Genomic DNA, 12,245 nt, shown 5'->3' on the forward strand with positions numbered 1-12,245 from the left:
CTAAATTACAAATATATATATATATATATATTTATATGAAAAACCTTCATTACCTTCTGCATCTGTTTGTACCCGTTTGCATTTCTTTGCCTTTGTTTGTATGTTATTTTGCTTATGCAATTGATGTCACTCTGTATTCGCACTGTGCCGCGATGCAGAATATGTTGGCTCGTTACAAATTCACTATTATAATAATATAAATAATAATAATAATAATTCAACTGAGAAATATGTGATATCACTAGATGATACAGTACGTCACTGGGGTTTTTTGATTGCCTTCCTCAAGTACAAACATAGGATAAAGTATCTGTAGCCTAAATTAAGCATAGGTTGAACTTGATAGACATACATCTTTTTTCAACCTCATCTATTATGTAACTATGCAGTATATACAGTATAGACGTATATCTATATATACAGTGCTTTTTGTTAGAAAAAAAGGTGGGGGAACTACCTGAGGATGAGACCAGAGGAAAATTATTCTTGGACATGCGCAATAATATACACATTTAATCACAGTTCAAACTCGTTTTGAATCTCTGTGCTATTACTTTTGTAAATAATTATTATTACATTCTAATGGTTGTATTAAAATATATAAAAATGTGTGTGTTTTTTTTAGACTATCACAATAATGCTATAACATTTAGCAAGTGATCTAGGAAAAAAGGTACAAGAACTCAATCGTTTTTTCTGTGATGGATCTGTTGCAATTTGGGACTCCAAAATCTTGATCAATTTATGCAGCTTTAGTACAGTATATAGGATATATAAATGAGACAGTAGATGGCAGTAAGAAATCTGGTCCTGATTTCAGATTCCACTAGACAAAAGAAGGAAGGGGTGGTTACCTTTGCAGGGGTGGGCAGGGAGGCAGACTGAGTGAGCAGTGTTTGGGATAATATGGTAATAGTCTCATAGCAGAGGGGAGAGACTGGGAAAGGTAAGACATACAGATCCCTTGTGTTCCTTCTTACAAACACCTGTGTGTTCTAACACTTCCCTGCTGCTGTGTAGGGATTCAGATCCCCCCCAAAGCAGGCAACAGAAATCAGCTGGAACTTTATCCATTTGATTCTCTGGAATTCTCTTTGGTTTCCAGCTTATATCTTAGTTTTGTGGAAAAACGGATCTCCTTTCCTTTCAGGTTCTAATATAAAAACAGCCTTTTAAACTTTAGAGGGGTCTGCCTGTGTCCCGCAGCACTAAGCAGGGATACAGTAAGGAGTAAATATACTCCCCCTTTTCTTTAAAAAAATTTTTTTTTACCATTTATGTCCATGGTATTAAACACATGTTATTGTATCAAATGTCTTGAGGCGGCAGATTTCAAAGCTTGAAATGACCTGCATTTCTCTCCCTGCTATTGATTGACTTGTTGGGAGAAATGATAAGTGCTGGGAGTCTGTTTCGGCTAATCAGCTCTTACACATTGACACAGTTCCTTTATAAGAGATCCCCCCCCCCCTTACTACACATGGCCTCTGCTATGATAACAATGAGTTTTCCTGCCTTGGAATGGGCTGCACATGTAATTTGCTTTTGAATGCACCTTTCTTTTCCCCTTACCTACAGTGGGGTAGCTGTACTGATGGTTTTTGCATGTTCCAATTGATCCTTTTTCTTTTCCCCCCCCAAACTATGTTTTGTCACCATTGTCAACTTTTTGTCTTTGAAGGTCACGCATTAACATTATAGTGGTGCATATTTTAGGGATGTCCAGGGGCACACAGTTACCCATATAAATCAAAGAAAACCCTTTTGAAAACAGACTTTTTTTCAATGCATGTGGTTGTGTTTTTTTGTTTTTTTTTGTTACATTTTGTCTTGCAACCAGTTCTGTCTTCGTACATATACCCCTATGCTGCCAAAGAAACCACCGTTTAAACACAACACCTCCATTAAGCATTTCCTATTCCTTTTCCCGGAGAGGAAACACATGGCGAAAATGTGCCTATCTGGTGGCGCGGCCTTCCTTTCCCGCGGAAGATCCATATTGTAGTGTCCAGCATGAGGACGAAAATAGACCTCACATTAACAAAATGACTCATTGTCCAAGCGATAGCAAATTGTCACGTGTGGACAGATTAGGTAAAGTGATCCTGCTATGTAGAATCAAATTGAAAACAATCTTCCCGGCATTAAAGGGTTAATACGAGGGGCGTAGCTGTGGGTGTTTTGGAAGGGAGACAGGTCTCCAGTAGAGGGTTTTCATATCGCAGTTTGTAACATATGGTACTGTTCTCTCTAGCTGGAGCCTGGGTGTAACTATACAAGGTGTTTGGTGACTTCAGTCCTTGAAAGTGGTGGTGTATTTTATTGAACTACTGTAACTATAAAGTCCAAAAATGCACGAGGACTATTTTAGAGTTGTGCAGTTTGGCAATCCCATTTTCCAACCGAGAGCTGCACCGCTTCCTATTAAAAGCGAACGTTTCACTCTTATAGGCCTCTCGTACAAATACTGTATGTGTTGCGTTTTTATAATATTAGGTATCTATATGTTAATAGATATACTTGAAGATAATATACATATATACATACATACCAGGCACTCCAAGATCCAAAGGTGACATTTATTTTGGAGGAATAATTGTCACCTTTTGGATCTTGGAGTGCCTGTCCTGTTCTCTCCTATCAGATGTGCTGTCTTGCTGACACCTGGGTGGTCTGCACGCTATATATACCACCTTTATCTACACACGTGAGTGCCTTATTTTCTTGACTGATATACTGTATATGTAATTCTGACGGTGTATGCAGAGATGTACAGGGTTCATTTATTCTGACACCGCCATTTCTGTCTTCATGAGCTGCTATGATGCAACTTAATCTTAAATTTTTGAAGTACAGCTCAACCCCCTTATAACGCTGTGCTTGGGGTCCAAATAATCACAACGTGTTATAAGCGGATCGCGTTAGAAATAATGTACAATTGTATGCATTGTACAATAAAGTATTTAAGATACCAATAATCGCGTTGTAAAGTATTCATAAATAAGAAAATTGGGAGCCACGCTTGCATCGCGTTATAAGCGGATTCGCGTTGTAACGGGGTTGCGCTGTAGTAATTGTGTTTCTGTTAAAAATGCAGTTATATCCCTGTCACATTTACTGGTGGCTATATTAATTGGTATGAAGAGATTTAAGCCTATTGATGTTTAGTCCCATGAGATTTTTTAGTACTGCTTCTTGCCTTGCGCTGCTTATTCTCTGTTCAGCTAATTAACTCACAATCTGAATGCAAATAATCCCCTCAAACATATAATGTATACAGGAAACCTTTGTTATCGCAATAGGAGTTGTTTTGGAACCAGTTTTATACGTCATGGCATTACCTTTTTTTATATGCAAGTATTAGATTTGAAACACGTGATGCATACCAAATATATTTATTTATAAAATGTTTTACCAGGTAGTAATACATTGAGGGTTACCTCTCGTATTCAAGTATACATGGTTACAAATACATGGTTACATTAGGTGAACAAGATTATAAATTAAATATGAAGACATTGCATTGTAACCGTGTAAAATAAGTTATATGCGTGTGTAACATTTACAGACCACATTAAAATGTGAGACCGCTTTAGTTTTGAAAGATAGAACTTAGACTGGTGGCGGCTGTGAGAGTCTCCTGTATATGGTTTGTAAGGCCGAGCTTATAGTGTGCAGTGCGACCACGTGACATTCGCACGGCGCATGCGTGCAAATCCTGCACTCTATGCAGGTGACAGCCGGGATGCAACAGGGGGCGTGGCCCGTGACATCATGCGACACTGACACCGACACTGACGTCACGCGGCGGCCACCTAGAGAGACAAATTAATTTGTCTCTCCTGGATCCTGCCGCTCGGCCGTGCCTCCGCCTGGTCGCGTTCACTATCTGCAGCATCATGCACAACAAGGTATGTGTTTTGGTTCTGCGCGCCGTCACCGTCGCTGCCACTATAAGCGCGGCCTACACGTAAGTTGATTGTGCATATTCATATTCTAGTATGGTCATGATCATAGAGGATATCACAAGAACTTGGTTCACCGCTGCCGCCTTCAGGTCTCTCCTTGGTTTTATACACAGTACTATTTGAAACCCAGACTTTCAGGAAACAAGCTTTTTTTTTTTTTTTGTTGTAAAGAATGTATCTGTGTTATTTGCTTCCCTAAACAAACCTAACCAAGCCAATAGCAAAGGTTTGGCTGCTTTCATTTTTGGGAAATTAAGTTGACTTTCTGTGAGGCCTCAGCATGGGGGAGGTTTTTTGCCAACCTGCCCTTATCAGAGAGCCAATAAAGATTAGAGGAGAGGGGGCCCTGGCTGTACAAACACTTGCTGAGCACACAGGGATGTTAGACCCAAAGGAAACCAAACCCCCTCCCAAGTCTCAGCTCTCCATGTTTGTTAGTAAAGAGCGAGCGGGAGAAAAGCTATGATCTGACTTTATTTTCCCCCTTCACGTGATTCCTGTCATTCCCACAGCTCCCTTTTCCCCCCTTTCTGTAACCCATATTGCCTTGATAATGTTAATAAACAAAACGTTTACAAAAATGACGAGAAAATACTTCTAGGTGTGTCAGTTAGGTACAAGTTCATAAATTGCCCAGATGTTACCCCATAAACATGTCGCTGCCATTCGTTCGGAGGGATTGTCCACTTTAAAGAGATTTTTTTTTTGGGGGGGCCAACTGAAGATATTACCACTTTAAACAGCCTGCCCTCCACAGTGCAGTTACACTGTCATTTAGTGACATCTTCAGACAATACCCATTTTCCAGGGGGGTGGGACAGAGATTTCCAATAACATTCTTTGCATTCCTTAACTTTGAGCACCTCATGAATCCCCCCTGCCCTCCCTCTTGTTTCATGAATTAGTTGATTCCTGAGGAGGAGGAGGAAGGGTGTGAACCTTTAAATATCTGCCAGTGTATGATGTAACAGCCACAGAGAATGTGCCTTGCATTAAGATTTGTGAGCTTATATAAAATCATAATAACAGTGGGTATTTTAAATGCAGCTTGGTAACGGCATATTTAGAGGAGCAGGTCACTGCTTCTTTTGGTATAGGAATCGGATGGTTTACGGAGCTGAACCGTGTTAATCTCAGCTCTGTGGACCCCCTGCTCCCTGAGATACCAGGAAAAGTGCTGCCGTTTCTTCAGGGAGGTTCGAATCTCGTGCGTTCTGCGAGCCAATAGGAAGCCGCGACTGATGACGTTGCGCATGCGTGACTAAGGAGTGATTTTAAACTGAATGGCAGCCATCGCGTGAACCCCGGGAAGCAGGATATTTGCTGATCGATCACCGGAGAACTAATCTATCGGCAGCTTATATAATTAGTTTTCAATGAAGGTTACCAAAGGCTGCATATATTAAAACAAAATACAAATCTACATATATTTTTTTAAAGTACTGCTTGGACTGCCTCTCTAGGGCCTCGTCCAGGGTGGTGTTGAGTGGGCACTCACGCTGGACACGTTGCGACACGCCCAATGAGGGCGAACCAGCTCTGTGACATCGTGGCCGCCCCCCGAGACGCGCGCGCACACCTAGCCGGCCAGGAATCGCCCAGCCGAGCAGGGCGCAGCACTGGAGCGCTAGCGCGCCTGTTTCCACCCTGGACGAGGCCTAGTGCGGTTACGCTCTGAAAACCTCCTCCTTCCTATACACGAGGGTAAAAAAAAAAAAGGTCGAAAGGACGGCTGCTGTCAGCGTTTTTCCCCCCCTCCATGTTATATAATAATTACATTTACTAGAGTGTAACAGTTATAACAAAGACATTCTGCCCACGTTCATTGTGTAATGGGATGGGGTGTATTTTTATACTTAGCACTAATCTTAAAAATTGTTTCCCCCGGTTAACCACATGCTATTGCTCTATTAATGACCTGACGTAAAATGTTAACACATCCCTTCCCCGCCAATGTTGCAGTTCTTTACAGGCATACCCCGGTTTAAGGACACTCACTTTAAGTACACTCACGAGTAAGTACATCTCGCTCAATAGGCAAACGGCAGCTCACACATGCGCCTGTCAGTACGTCCTGAACAGCAATACCGGCTCCCTACCTGTACCGAAGCTGTGCGCAAGCGGGGAGACTAGAGCCTGTTACAAATGCGTTATTTACATCAGTTATGTACGTATATGATGATTGCAGTACAGTACATGCATCGATAAGTGGGAAAAAGGGAGTGCTTCACTTTAAGTACATTTTCGCTTTACATACATGCTCCGGTCCCATTGCGTACGTTAATGCGGGGTATGCCTGTATATCACAAGTGTTTAGGATGGTTTCCTTTATAGTGAGCCAAGCAATAACAAGAACACGGATCTTTCCCCTCCCCCCCCCCTCGTTACGCACAACGATAGCGCTAGAAATAAGGGCAGCGGGAATATGTAATTAATCAGATTGGATATTGCCAGCATAGTCCAGTGTCTGCTTTAACACTTTCAGTGCCAAGGGGGCCTACAACAGGCTTTGCAGGTGTGTCTGGCAAATAAGGGACAGGGCATTTTGCTACAATTTGTGAATTAAATACATACATGTAATTAAATACACACAGACATAATGCACTTTTACATAGTAGAACATTTTAAAACAAGAAAGAGCCAGCAACCTGGGACCCTGGGGGAGTCATCGTATCGCCCCCTTCTCGCTTTGCTACCACAATGTATTTATCCTTTAGGATAAGATTAGTTCGGATTCATTGAATGCATCTTCTCCTGGGCAATGCGGTGTATTTACTACACACTAAGTGAAATGCATCTTCTTTCACACAGTTATAGGGGTGGCTAACTCCAGGCCACAACAGGTCAGCTTTTCAGGATATTCCTGCTTCAGTGGCTCAGTCAAAGACCTGGCCTCTGATTGAGCCACATGGATGAAGCAGGGATATTCTGAAAGCCTGACCTGTTGTAGCCCTTGAGGTCTTGCACTGACCACCCCTAGTTTATATTATCTTTGCAGTTGGAGGAGCTTCATAGTTTCAGGCCTATTTTTGGCTCCTCGAGCTAAACCTCACTTCTCCAGGGACCCCTGGTTCCAAAGATACTAAGGCCCAGATCGCCCACAGGGGTCAGGGTGCTAAGCTTTAGCACGTCTGATTACTCCCATTCATACGTGACTTATCACCCTTCTGTGAATCTGGGACTTAGTGGTTTAGTTGCCGGTGTTACCACCTCAGGGCATATAAACCGGGCCGCCAACAAGAAGCCGCAAGAGATGGGTTTGCGGCTTCCTGTTGGCTTGTGGGGTCTGCAAGATTTGGAGGCCATGTTGAGTTCCCGAAAGAGGAGGAGAGGCATGGAAACTACTACCGGTAAGTATCGCGGGAACTGGCGGCGGTCCCTGGAGGTAAAAAGCACGCTCAGCTTGGTGAGCCCCTGGTGCCAATGCCTTAAAAAAATATATATAAACAAGTAAACAATAGTGTTGGCAGGATTGCTGCTGTAAGTCCCCTGGCATCTAAGGGATTCATTGTCTGCTGTGGTTTCGGTTAGCAGAATTAATAGTGGAACAAGTTTTACGGGTGTTGCCAGTCCAAAACAGGAAGTAACTTGTTCATGTCTCTGCCCTCCATACCCACATCAACAGATGCATGGAAGTGTGTAGCATTAAGCAGGACATCAAACTTTCCTCTCCGCTCCTGTAAACAATAAAGGTAATTCATTCAATTCAAACGACAAGCTACAGTACAGTCTGAGCTTTCTGGATATCACTGCTGTCCACAGCTACCCTCAAACGGTGTTGCTATATCTGCAACAGGGCTATGCAAAACATTTGCAAATATGGAAGCAAATGTTAGGACATTCCTATTCTAGTTACAGGGATTTGCTTAAAGATTGCTTGGGTGAATGAAATCTGTGGAGGATAAAACCAGTGTACAGGCTCCTAGGAAGGAAAAGCAGATACAGTATATTGTTTCTTGTGTAGCACTGACACAGAATGTGCACAATTAATCCCTGTTCTGAAGAGCTTGCAATCTATTGTTGAATGCCCCTTTGGCATCCAAGGGGTCAGTGTTTTAGGAGAATGCTTTTCATCCTTTAACCCAGGGCTCCACAAGTTCAATCAACAGGCCAGGTTTTCAAGATTTCTCTAATACTTAATTAACCAACTAAATTCCCTCTTACTAAGATACCTTGTTTAGGGGTGAGTTGCCCTGAACATCTGGCCTGTTGGTTGCTCACATGGCCTGATCTTGAGGTTCCCTGCCTGATCTCCAATGTCTACCTTGTATGCAGAGGTTGCGTTTACTTCTGTATTGTCTTAAATATGTCAGACATGCATCGAAATAAAGTGAACGCGTATTAGCAGGGACGCCAACAGAAATCTTGGGGCCCAGGATATATGAAAAGTGCAGGGCCCCTTAACCCTCTAGAACTCTGGGGGGGGGGGGAGTAATTATAGGGCCTGGGGGGAAGGAGGTAAGAGCTTGGGGAAAGGGGTGGTCAGAAGAGGGGGGGGGCAGAGGAGGGCACAGGACCCCCCCATATGTCGGCAGGCCCTGTATATTTGTACGCACCTGTTTGATGGGGGGGGGGATTTACTGAAAAGACCGCTTGCTCATAGCTGCAGCTGAGGAAGAGCTGTAAATTACCGCTCAACCCAGAATGCATTGCATAGTGCTACGCAATGCATTATGGGGCACGACTTTCTCAAGCAGAGAGGTGATTGCCAGCTCTGCCTCAGGTCAACGTGCGGTCTTTCTAGTACAAGACCCTCCCGCAAGGAGATCAGTACCACAAACCGTCAGCATGACACACTAACAAGTTTTTGTGAGTTGAGACTAATCGAAAGTTAAAGCTGCAGTTCAGTCTATATCCTGCATGTGTGTTTTTTTTAATAAATCAGTTCTGTAGTAAGAAAAAATACTTTTAGCATTTTCGGTTTTTAAAAAAACAACTTTGAAAGACCAATTTTCTTGTATTCTATTTTAACAAGCATTTGCTAAGGCACTGCCCCTTCATGGCCTGTCACAAACCCAGGCACACCCCTTTGTCAGCACTGCCCTCCCTCTCTCTAAACGTGCACTAGCATCTGGTCACATGATCTTGGTCACATGATCTTCCTCATACAGTAGTACATTCAAGGAAGCTGGAGAAAAGGGATCAGCCATGCATAGCAGCTCGGATAGGCGATTTCAAACTTATTACAGTGTTTATTCCATTCATTGCACGTGTATATAATGTAAAATTGTAATAATTCCATTTATAGCAAACGTGTATATGTGAATATTATTTAGATGTATATGTATGTTACTGAAATGTGGAGTGAGTGTGTAGGTAAATACACACAATACACTTCCACTGCATATATATATATATATATATATATATATATATATATATATATATATATATATTATATATATATATATATATATATATATTATATATGTATGTATATGTGAAGTTATGTGAGTAAAAAAGTGACAAAAACCCTCCATAGCAAGGCAAATAGCAAATGGAAATATTACTGTATGCTCATTTGTATGTATATATATATTTATATACACACACACTTCAAATACGGATAGTGATTCACGTAAATGATATATATATTCACTTTCTGGGAGTATAAGAGTGACTGTCCTGTTGTTCCTTTTTTTGTATCCATCATTGAATGGTATGCACCCTCTCTTTACGTTTATTTTATACTAGCTGAGAGACCCGGCGTTGCCCGGGATGTAATGTTCCCGCTCCTCTCTCTCTCCTCACCCCTCCCCCTCTCTCTGTTTGTCCCCCATTCACATCAATCCAGTTCCCCCCCTCCCTCCTTTACAGCTTCATGCAGTGTGTGTGCGTCAGTCATTGTGTGTGCGTCAGTCAGTCAGTGTGTGTGCGCGCGCGTCAGTGAGTCTGACGCAGAAACACAAACACACACACAGACTGACTGACGCACACACACACACAGTCAGTGTGTGCGTGTGTGTGTGCCTCAGTCAGTCAGTGTGTGCGTGCGGCAGTCAGTCAGTCATTCAGTCAGTGTGTGGGTGTGGGGGTGTGCGCGCGCGTCAGTAAGTGTGTGTGTGTCAATCAGTGTGTGTGTGTGTGTCAGTCAGTGTGTGTCAGTCAGTGTGTGTGTGTCAGTGTGTGTGTGTGTCAGTGTGTGTGTGTGTGTGTCAGTGTCAGTGTGTGTGTGTGTCAGTGTATGTGTGTGTGTGTACCATTCATTGTGTGTGTGTGCGCGCGCGCGTCAGTCTGTGTGTGTGCGCGCGTGGGTGTGGGGGTGTGCGCGCGTGCGTCAGTCAGTGTGTGTGTGTGTTTGTTTGTGTCAGTGTGTGTGTGTGTGTGTGTCAGTGTGTGTGTGTGTGTGTCAGTGTGTGTGTGTGTGTGTGTGTATGTGTGCAGCAGTCAGTGTGTGTGTGTGCAGCAGTCAGTGGGTGTGTGTGCAGCAGTCAGTGTGTGTGTGTGTGTGTGTGCGCGCGTCAGTCTGTGTATGTGTGCGTGTGGCTGTGAGGGGTTGTGTGCATGCGGCTGTGAGGGGTTGTGTGCGTGCGTCAGTATGTATGTGTGTGTGTCAGTCAGTGCGTCAATCAGTCAGTGTGTGTGTGTGTGTGCGTGCGTCAGTCAGTCAGTGCGTGCGTCAGTCAGTCAGTGTGTGTGTGCGTCAGTGTGTGTGCGTGCGTCAGTCAGGGTGTGTGCGTGCGTCAGTCAGGGTGTGTGCGTGCGGCTGTCAGTGTGTGTACGTGTGGCTGTCAGGGTTTGTGTGCGTGCGCCAGTCAGGGTTTGTGTGCGTGCGCCAGTCAGGGTTTGTGTGCGTACGCCAGTCAGGGTGTGTGTGCGTGCATCAGTCAGGGTGTGTGCGTGCGTCAGTCAGGGTCTGTGCGTGCGTCACTCAGGGTGTGTGCGTGCGTCAGTCAGGGTGTGTGCGTGCGTCAGTCAGGGTGTGTGCGTGCGTCAGTCAGGGTGTGTGCGTGCGTCAGTCAGGGTGTGTGAGTGCGTCAGTCAGGGTGTGTGCGTGCGTCAATCAAAGGGCAGGCGTGGGGGGGGGGGGGTGAAGGGCAGGGGTAGGGGGGGTGAAGGGCAGGGGTAGGGGTGGGTGAAGGGTAGGGGTGGGTGAAGGTCAGGGTTAGGGGGGGTGAAGAGCAGGGGTAGTAGGGGGGGTGAAGGGCAGGGGTAGGGGGGGTGAAGGGCAGGGGTAGGGTGGGGTGAAAGTGAGGCACAAATTGTTGGCAGGAGTAAAATGTCCCTACACACACACACACACACACAACGGGAGTGAGAGGTGGTGGAGAGTGGGACTGGCGCAGATCCGAGGCTGCTTGGCCCCCCAGCGGCTGGGGAGTTGGCGGCCGGGGGGGTAAGGGAGCGGGCGGGGGGGGGGTAAGGGAGCAGGCGGGGGGGTGGTAAGGGAGCAGGCGGGGGGGTAAGGGAGCGGGCGGGGTGGGGGAGGGAGCGGGCGGGGGGGGGTAAGGGAGCAGGCGGGGGGGTAAGGGAGCGGGCGGGGGGGGGTAAGGGAGCAGGCGGGGGGGTAAGGGAGCGGGCGGGGGGGGGGAGGGAGCGGCGAGGGGGTAAGGGAGCTTTGGCGGCTGGGGTAGGAGGGCCGCGCTTACCCCCTTTGTGAGTGTTTGTATGATATAGATATATATGCACACGCACGCATATACATGCGCACGCGCACACATACACGTGCACACGCACACATACATGCACACACGTATACATGCGCACACGCACACATACACACATACATGCGCTCACGCACACATACATGCGCACACGCACACAAACATGCGCACACGCACACATAAACATGCACACACGTACACATAAACATGCACACACGTATACATGCGCACATAAACATGCGCAAACGCACATATATACACACACAAACATGCACACACGTATACATGCGTACACGCACATATACATGCGCACACGCACACATATGCACACGCACACAAACATGCGCACACGCACACGCACACATAAACATGCGCACACGCAAACATATACACTGTGTGCGCATGTTTATGTGCGTATACAGTATATTTATGGTATTGCTTGACCTGAGGAAGAGGAAAACTCTTGAAAGCTTGTCCCATGACACAAATTGTTGGTCCAAATAAAAAAAAGGTAATAATAAATACTGAAGAACATATATATATATTTTTTTATATATACTGTATGTATATATGTATATGTATGTATGGATATATAGCGAAGGTCAGCAGCCGGCAGCGGAGGGAGAGAAGGACGGCATCCTGCAGCGAAGCTTGACAGCGGCAGAGGACAGTA

General features: G+C 45.0%; 1 protein-coding gene across 2 annotated transcripts in view; it reads left to right on the top strand.

The window, feature by feature from the left end:
* Nucleotides 1–841: 841 nt before the first annotated feature.
* The window catches only part of CGNL1 (cingulin like 1), an 84,072-nt gene continuing 72,668 nt past the window's right edge, over nt 842–12,245 (top strand). For both annotated transcript variants that reach the window (XM_075575784.1, XM_075575786.1), the window contains exon 1: nt 842–946. The gene's annotated coding sequence lies outside the window, so the exon portion shown is untranslated. The remainder of the gene's footprint in view (nt 947–12,245) is intronic.

The sequence above is a fragment of the Ascaphus truei genome, chromosome 18 (genome assembly GCF_040206685.1).
Source record: "Ascaphus truei isolate aAscTru1 chromosome 18, aAscTru1.hap1, whole genome shotgun sequence".
In the NCBI taxonomy this organism is placed as follows: Eukaryota; Metazoa; Chordata; class Amphibia; order Anura; family Ascaphidae; genus Ascaphus; species Ascaphus truei.